The following is a 10,000-nucleotide window of genomic DNA, read 5'->3' as shown; positions in this document are numbered from 1 at the left end:
ACATACACACATACACACACACACATACATTAATACATACACTCATACATACATACATACATATACATACATACATACACACACACATACATACATACACACATACATACACACATATACATTAATACATACACACATACATACACACATATACATACACACATACATACACACATACATTAATACATACACACACACATACATTAATACATACACACATACATACACACATATACATACACACATACACACATACATACACACACATACATTAATACATACACACATACATACACACATATACATACACACATACATACACACATATACATACACACATACATACATACATACATACATACATACATACATACATACATACATACATACATACATACACACATATACATACACACATACATACACACATATACATACACACATACATACATACATACATATACACATACTTACACACACATACATACATACATACATACATACATACATACATACATACATACATACATACACACAAACATATACATACATATATATTAGGGGTGTGGCAAAAAATCGATTTGAATTCAAACGTGATTCTCACGTTGTGCGATTAAGAATCGATTCTTTTTTTTTCTTTAATCGATTTTTATTTTTTATTTTTTTATCAATCCAACCAACCACTACACAGCAATACCATAACAATGCAATCCAAAAGCAAAGCTGAGCCAGCAACACTCAGAACTGCAATAAACAGAACAATTGAGAGGAGACACAAACACCACACAGAACAAAACAAAAGTAGTGAATATTATCAACAACAGTATCAATATTAGTTATAATTTCAACATAGCAGTGATTAAAAATCCCTCACTGACATTATCATTAGACATTTATAAGAATAATAAAAAAGAACAATAGTGTCACAGTGGCTTACACTTGCATGGCATCTCATAAGCTGGACAACACACTGTGTCCAATGTTTTCACAAAGATAAAATAAGTCATATTTTTGCTTCCTTTAATAGTTAAAACAAATTTACATTATTGCAATCAGTTGATAAAACATTGTCCTTTACAATTATAAAAGCTTTTTACAAAAATCTACTACTCTGCCAGCATGTCAGCAGACTGCTGAAATCTATGTATTGAATGAATACACAATCCTTTTACATCGGGAAAAATTAATATATATAATCAAATCCCGACCCCAAGAATCGATATTGAATGAAATCGTGGGACACCCAAATATTCACAGCCCTAATATATCCACACATATATACATACATACATACATACATACATACATACATACATATGTACATGTATACATGTATATATACATACATCATTACCATGAGGCCCTGCGATGAGGTGACGACTTGTCCAGGGTGTACGATGCCTTCCGCCCAATTGTAGCTGAGATAGGGAATAAGCGGTAGAAAATGGATGGATGGATGGATGGATCATTACCGTGAATTAATTAACGTGGACCCTGACTTCAAGAAGTTGTAAAACTTATTGGGGTGTTACCATTTAGTGGTCAATTGTACATAATATGTACTGTACTGTGCAATCTAATAATACAAGTATCAATCAAAACATACATACATACATACATACATACATACATACAACACAGTATATACATTTCATATTACAGTTTATGTAGTAATAAGTCAGTATTAGTATATATACTTCATATTGTATTATTCAATACGTGGTAAAACTAATGCTAATAAATGAAAAGTACATATAAGTATATCTTTTCTACTTGCCATTGAATACTTCTCCACTGGTTGGGAATCAAATCATGTATAAAAGTCATTTATCAATCAATCAATCAATGTTTATTTATATAGCCCTAAATCACAAATGTCTCAAAGGGCTGTGCAAACCATTACGACTACAACATCCTTGGAAGAACCCACACAAGTGCAAGGAAAACTCACACCCAGTGATAAGAATCATGTATAAGAATCATGTATAAGACTCATGTATAAGAATCATGTATAAGAATCATGTATAAGAATCATGTATAAGAATCATTTATAAGAATCATTTATAAGAATCATGTATAAGAATCATGTATAACAATCATGTATAACAATCATTTATAAGAATCATTTATAAGAATCATTTATAAGAATCATGTATAAGAATCATGTATAAGAATCATGTATAAGAATCATGTATGAGAATCATTTATAAGAATCATTTATAAGAATCATGTATGAGAATCATTTATAAGAATCATTTATAAGAATCATTTATAAGAATCATGTATAAGAATCATTTATAAGAATCATGTATAAGAATCATGAATAAGAATCATGTATAAGAATCATGTATAAGAATCATGTATGAGAATCATTTATAAGAATCATTTATAAGAATCATGTATAAGAATCATGTATAAGAATCATTTATAAGAATCATGTATAAGAATCATGTATAAGAATCATGTATAAGAATCATGTATAAGAATCATTTATAAGAATCATGTATAAGAATCCTTTATAAGAATCATGTATAAGAATCATGTATAAGAATCATGTATAAGAATCATGTATAAGAATCATGTATAAGAATCATGTATAAGAATCATGTATAAGAATCATAAGAATCATGTATAAGAATCATGTATAAGAATCATGTATAAGAATCATGTATAAGAATCATGTATAAAAATCATGTATAAGAATCATGTATAAGAATCATAAGAATCATGTATAAGAATCATGTATAAGAATCATGTATAAGAATCATGTATAAGAATCATTTATGAGAATCATGTATAAAAATCATGTATAAGAATCATGTATAAGAATCATAAGAATCATGTATAAGAATCATGTATAAGAATCATGTATAAGAATCATGTATGAGAATCATGTATAAAAATCATGTATAAGAATCATGTATAAGAATCATTTATAAGAATCATGTATAAGAATCATGTATAAGAATCATGTATAAGAATCATGTATAAGAATCATTTATAAGAATCATGTATAAGAATCATGTATAAGAATCATGTATAAGAATCATTTATAAGAATCATGTATAAGAATCATGTATAAAAATCATGTATAAGAATCATGTATAAGAATCATAAGAATCATGTATAAGAATCATGTATAAGAATCATGTATAAGAATCATGTATAAGAATCATTTATAAGAATCATGTATAAGAATCATGTATAAGAATCATGTATAAGAATCATGTATAAGAATCATGTATAAGAATCATGTATAAGAATCATGTATAAGAATCATTTATGAGAATCATGTATAAGAATCATGTATAAGAATCATGTATAAGAATCATGTATAAGAATCATGTATAAGAATCATGTATAAGAATCATTTATAAGAATCATGTATAAGAATCATGTATAAGAATCATGTATAAGAATCATGTATAAGAATCATGTATAAGAATCATGTATAAGAATCATTTATAAGAATCATTTATAAGAATCATTTATAAGAATCATGTATAAGAATCATGTATAAGAATCATGTATAAGAATCATGTATAAGAATCATTTATAAGAATCATGTATAAGAATCATTTATGAGAATCATGTATAAGAATCATGTATAAGAATCATGTATAAGAATCATGTATAAGAATCATGTATAAGAATCATGTATAAGAATCATTTATAAGAATCATGTATAAGAATCATGTATAAGAATCATGTATAAGAATCATGTATAAGAATCATGTATAAGAATCATGTATAAGAATCATTTATAAGAATCATTTATAAGAATCATTTATAAGAATCATGTATAAGAATCATGTATAAGAATCATGTATAAGAATCATGTATAAGAATCATTTATAAGAATCATGTATAAGAATCATGTATAAGAATCATGTATAAGAATCATGTATAAGAATCATGTATAAGAATCATGTATAAGAATCATGTATAAGAATCATGTATAAGAATCATGTATAAGAATCATTTATAAGAATCATGTATAAGAATCATTTATAAGAATCATGTATAAGAATCATGTATAAGAATCATGTATAAGAATCATGTATAAGAATCATGTATAAGAATCATGTATAAGAATCATGTATAAGAATCATGTATAAGAATCATGTATAAGAATCATGTATAAGAATCATGTATAAGAATCATTTATAAGAATCATGTATAAGAATCATGTATAAGAATCATGTATAAGAATCATGTATAAGAATCATGTATAAGAATCATGTATAAGAATCATGTATAAGAATCATGTATAAGAATCATGTATAAGAATCATGTATAAGAATCATGTATAAGAATCATGTATAAGAATCATTTATAAGAATCATGTATAAGAATCATTTATAAGAATCATGTATAAGAATCATGTATAAGAATCATGTATAAGAATCATGTATAAGAATCATGTATAAGAATCATGTATAAGAATCATGTAGAAGAATCATGTATAAGAATCATGTATAAGAATCATGTATAAGAATCATGTATAAGAATCATTTATAAGAATCATGTATAAGAATCATGTATAAGAATCATGTATAAGAATCATGTATAAGAATCATGTATAAGAATCATGTATAAGAATCATGTATAAGAATCATGTATAAGAATCATGTATAAGAATCATGTATAAGAATCATGTATAAGAATCATGTATAAGAATCATGTATAAGAATCATGTATAAGAATCATGTATAAGAATCATGTATAAGAATCATGTATAAGAATCATGTATAAGAATCATGTATAAGAATCATTTATAAGAATCATGTATAAGAATCATGTATAAGAATCATGTATAAGAATCATGTATAAGAATCATGTATAAGAATCATGTATAAGAATCATGTATAAGAATCATGTATAAGAATCATGTATAAGAATCATGTATAAGAATCATGTATAAGAATCATGTATAAGAATCATGTATAAGAATCATGTATAAGAATCATGTATAAGAATCATGTATAAGAATCATGTATAAGAATCATGTATAAGAATCATGTATAAGAATCATGTATAAGAATCATGTATAGAATCATGTATAAGAATCATTTATAAGAATCATGTATAAGAATCATTTATAAGAATCATGTATAAGAATCATTTATAAGAATCATGTATAAGAATCATGTATAAGAATCATGTATAAGAATCATGTATAAGAATCATTTATAAGAAATCATGTATAAGAATCATGTATAAGAATCATTTATAAGAATCATTTATAAGAATCATGTATAAGAATCATGTATAAGAAATACAAATGTGAGAAAAACACTTTGTGTGTCATTGATGACGTCATCAATGACACACAAACATTTTTATGCTCTTCTTTGTTTTAGATGCCGTGCACACCGCTCACGTGCGCTCTCATGCTGCTCAACACTGACCTGCATGGACCTGTAAGTGTGTGTACCTGTACCTAAGTGTGTGTACCTGTACCTAAGTGTGTGTACGTAAGTGTGTGTGTATGTCCACGTGTACATAAGTGTGTGTGTGAGTGTGTGTGTGTGTCCCCGTGAGTGTGTGTACGTAAGTGTGTGTGCTTGTCCACATAAGTGTGTGTACGAAAGTGTGTGTGTGTGTGTGTGTGTACGTAAGTGTGTGTGTGTGTGTGTGTATGTCCACATAAGTGCGTGAATGTGTACCTAAGTGTGTGTACATAAGTGTGTGTACATAAGTGTGTATACGTGTATGGAAATGTGTGTGTATGTCTATGTAAGTATGTGTACGTGTACATAAGTGTGTATGTGTCCGTAAGTGTGTGAATGTGTACGTAAGTGTGTGTACATAAGTGTGTGAACATGTACATAAGTGTGTGTATGTGTCCGCAAGTGTGTGTACATAAGTGTGTTAACATGTACATAAGTGTGTGTGTATGTGTACATATGTGTGTGTACGTGTATAGAAGTGTGGGTACAAAAGTGTGTGTACGTGTACATAAGTGTGTGTGTATGTGTAGGTAAGTGTGTGTACGTGTAAGTAAGTGTGTGTATACGTGTACGTAAGTGTGTGTGTGTGTGTACGTAAGTTTGTGTACGGAAGTGTGTATACATGTACTTAAGTGTGTGTATGTGTACGCAAGTGTGTGTACCTTTGTAAGTTTGTACATGTACGTGTACGCAAGTGTGTGTACATGTACCTAAGTGTGTCAAAGTGTGTGAGTGTGTGTGTGTAAGTGTGCACGTGTGTGTTTGTACATGTGTACATGCCTATATGTGTGTAAGTGTGTAAGTGTGTGTGTGTAAGTGTGCACGTGTGTGTTTGTACATGTGTACATGCCTATATGTGTGTAAGTGTGTGAGTGTGTGTGTGTAAGTGTGCACGTGTGTGTTTGTACATGTGTACATGCCTATATGTGTGTAAGTGTGGAATGTGTGTGTGAACACGTGTGTAAGTGTGTGTGTACATGTGTGGGTGTGTATGTGTGTGTGTACGTCTGTAAGCGTGTGTGTATGTTTGTGTGCACGTGTACGTGTAAATGTGTGTGTGTGTACTTCTGTGTTTGTGTGTGTGTGTAAGTGTGCATGTGTGTGTTTGTACGTGTGTACGTTCGTGTACTTGTGTAAGTGTGGAATGTGTGTGTGAACATGTGTGTATGTGTGTACGTGTGTGTGTACGTGTGCGTACCTGTGTAAGTGTGTACGTGTGAGTACATGTGTGTAAGTGTGTGTGTACCTGTGTATGTGTGTATGTGTGAGTACATGTGTGTACGTGTGTGTGTACGTGTGCGTACCTGTGTAAGTGTGTACATTTGAGTACATGTGTGTAAGTGTGTGTGTACCTGTGTATGTGTGTATGTGTGCGTACCTGTGTAAGTGTGTACGCGTGAGTACATGTGTGTAAGTGTGTGTGTACGTGTGTAAGTGTGCATGTGTGCATGCGTGTATGTGGGTGTGTACGTGTGTGTACCTGTGTAAGTGTGAGCGTGTGTACATGTGTGTACGTGTGTATGCGTGTGTGTACGAGTGTAAGTGTGTGTGTGTACGTTTAAGTGTGTATGTGTACGTGTATAAGTGTGTACCTGCGTGCGTGCGTGCGTGCGTGTGTGTGTGTGTGTGTGTGTGTGTGTGTGTGTGTGTGTGTGTGTGTGTGTGTGTGTGTGTGTGCATTAGGAAGGCAGCAGCATGTGAAAGAAGTGTGTTTGCTGGTCAGCACGTGGGCAGGAAGATGTCATGTCAGCAGTTTGTTGGCAACCTGCAAGGACTGAACAATGGGCGGGACTTCCCCAAAGATCTCCTCCAGGTATGTGCACCTCCTCCAGGTATGTGCACCTCCTCCAGGTGAGTGCACCTCCTCCAGGTGAGTGCACCTCCTCCAGGTGAGTGCACCTCCTGCAGGTGAGTGCACCTCCTGCAGGTGAGTGCACCTCCTGCAGGTGAGTGCACCTCCTCCAGGTGAGTGCACCTCCTGCAGGTGAGTGCACCTCCTGCAGGTGAGTGCACCTCCTCCAGGTGAGTGCACCTCCTGCAGGTGAGTGCACCTCCTGCAGGTGAGTGCACCTCCTCCAGGTGAGTGCACCTCCTCCAGGTGAGTGCACCTCCCAGCTGCTATTGACAGCAGATGATGTCAAACATATGTCACATGTCACCTCACCTTTCCTCTACTTAAGTGTACTAAGACACACTCAAGCATATTTGAGCGTACTTAAGCATACTTAAAGTGTACTTTAAACTTAAGTGTACTTAAGCAGACTTACGTGTACTTTAAACTTAAGTGGCATATTTGAGTGTACTTAAGCAGACTTGCGTGTACTTTAAACTTAAGTGGCATATTTGAGCGTACTTAAGCAGACTTACGTGTACTTTAAACTTAAGTGGCATATTTCAGTGTATTTAAGCAGACTTAAGTGTACTTCAAACGTAAGTGTACTTTAAGCATATCCAAGTGTACTTTAAGCATATTCAAGTGTACTTTAAACATACTTAAGTGTACATAATTATACATAGGTGTACCTTAAGCATAATTAAGCATATTTAAGTGTTCTTTATGCATACTTAAATGTGCTTTATACATACTTAAGTGTACTTCAAGCACACCTATGTTTACTTTAAGAATACTTAAGTGTAATTACGCATGCTTACGCCTATTTAGGTTTTTTTAAGCAAAGTTAGCATACTTAGGCGTACTTAAGCATACTTATGTGTGCTCAAGTGTACTCTAAGCATAAGTAGGCATACTTTAAGAATACTTAAATATACTTTGAGCATACTTAAGTGTAATTAAGCAAACTTAGGTGTATTTTAAGCATAATTAACCATACTTAGAATACATTTTAAGCGTACTTGACTGCACTTAAGTGTACATTAGTGTACTTAAGCTCATTCAAGTGTACTTTAAGCATACATAAGTGTGATTAAATGTACGTAGGTGTACTTTGAGCATACCCTAAAAATACTTAAATGTACTTGAAGCATACTTAAGTGTACTTTAAGAATACCTAAGTGTACTTAAAAGTGTGTGCATGTTCACAAGCACTCTTGGTCTTTCATCCGTCGTCCAAAATGTCGGCCGTTGTAGCCTTCGAGCTCCTTGGCTTCCCTCTGACCTCACGTCATGTGACCTCACGTCATGTGACCTCACGTCATGTGACCTCACGTCATGTGACCCCACGTCATGTGACCTCGCGTCATGTGACCTCGCGTCATGTGACCTCGCGTCATGTGACCTCGCGTCATGTGACCTCACGTCATGTGACCTCACGTCATGTGACCTCACGTCATGTGACCTCACGTCATGTGACCTCACGTCATGTGACCTCGCGTCATGTGACCTCGCGTCATGTGACCTCGCGTCATGTGACCTCGCGTCATGTGACCTCACGTCATGTGACCTCACGTCATGTGACCTCACGTCATGTGACCTCACGTCATGTGACCTCGCGTCATGTGACCTCGCGTCATGTGACCTCGCGTCATGTGACCTCGCGTCATGTGACCTCGCGTCATGTGACCTCACGTCATGTGACCTCACGTCATGTGACCTCACGTCATGTGACCTCGCGGCCTGGTCTGCAGACAATAAACACCTCATTGAACCGGCAGCCTGGTTAGCTTCCAATCAGGAAGAGACAGGAAGTAGTGTCGCTGCTCAGACAGGAAGTGCATCCTGCCACTCTTACACTCCTGCTGCGAGAGAGGAAGAGATGGAAAGAGAGAGAGAGAGAGACATGGAGGGAGAGAGGGGGAGATGGTGAGAGGGAGAGAGAGAGAGAGAAAGAGAGAGAAGGTGCCATTCAGTCAGTGCCTCGTCTCCTTGTTTCCTTGCCGCCTTGTTTCCTCGCCTCCTGGTCTCCATGGCAACAGAGAGAGAGAGAGCGATGGAGAAGGTGCCATTCAGTCAACAGCTCGTCTCCTTGTTTCCTCGCCTCCTGGTCTCCGTGGCAACATAGAGAGAGAGAGATAGAGAGAGAGAGAGAGAAGCGGCAACAGGAAGCATCTTGTGGCTAGCAGGCTGGACACGCCCCCCTGCACAGCCCGCGTGAGCATGAGCGTGTCAGGTGCACACCCGTGAGCAGCCAGCGAGCAGCCAGCGAGCAGCCAGCGAGCAGCCAGCGAGCAGCCAGCGAGCAGCCAGCGAGCAGCCAGCGAGCAGCCAGCCAGCGAGCGAGCGTCCCGGCAGTGACGTCATGATCGGAGTCAACAGTCTGCACTCAGCAGGACGCCTGCGCTCTCGCTCTCTGTGCACGGTGCGCTACGGGAGGGACTTCCGCATGATGGACCCCCTTCCGCTACCCCCGGACCCCCCGCTCCCGCTCCCTCAAACCTCTGGTCTTCCCAGACCTGCTGGGCAAGGCTCAGGACGGACAGAACCACCCTCAGGCCCGCAAGAGGAGGAAGGTAGATCTGGACCGTCACCATGACGACCCATCTCTCCGCTTCGCTCACTTCCTCATCGACACATTATTCACAGCTGATCACTAACTGATCGACACATTATTCACAGCTGATCACTAACTGATCGACACATTATTCACAGC

The 10,000-nt window shown here is 35.8% G+C and overlaps 1 pseudogene; it reads left to right on the top strand.

Moving 5' to 3' along the window:
• LOC133535913 (PH and SEC7 domain-containing protein 1-like) overlaps positions 1 to 10,000 on the top strand; it is a 35,949-nt pseudogene that overhangs the window by 6,993 nt on the left and 18,956 nt on the right.

The sequence above is a fragment of the Nerophis ophidion genome, linkage group LG17 (genome assembly GCF_033978795.1).
Source record: "Nerophis ophidion isolate RoL-2023_Sa linkage group LG17, RoL_Noph_v1.0, whole genome shotgun sequence".
Taxonomy (NCBI): Eukaryota; Metazoa; Chordata; class Actinopteri; order Syngnathiformes; family Syngnathidae; genus Nerophis; species Nerophis ophidion.
The sequence above is the reverse complement of the archived record's forward strand: the minus strand, read 5'-3'. Positions and strand labels throughout refer to the sequence as shown.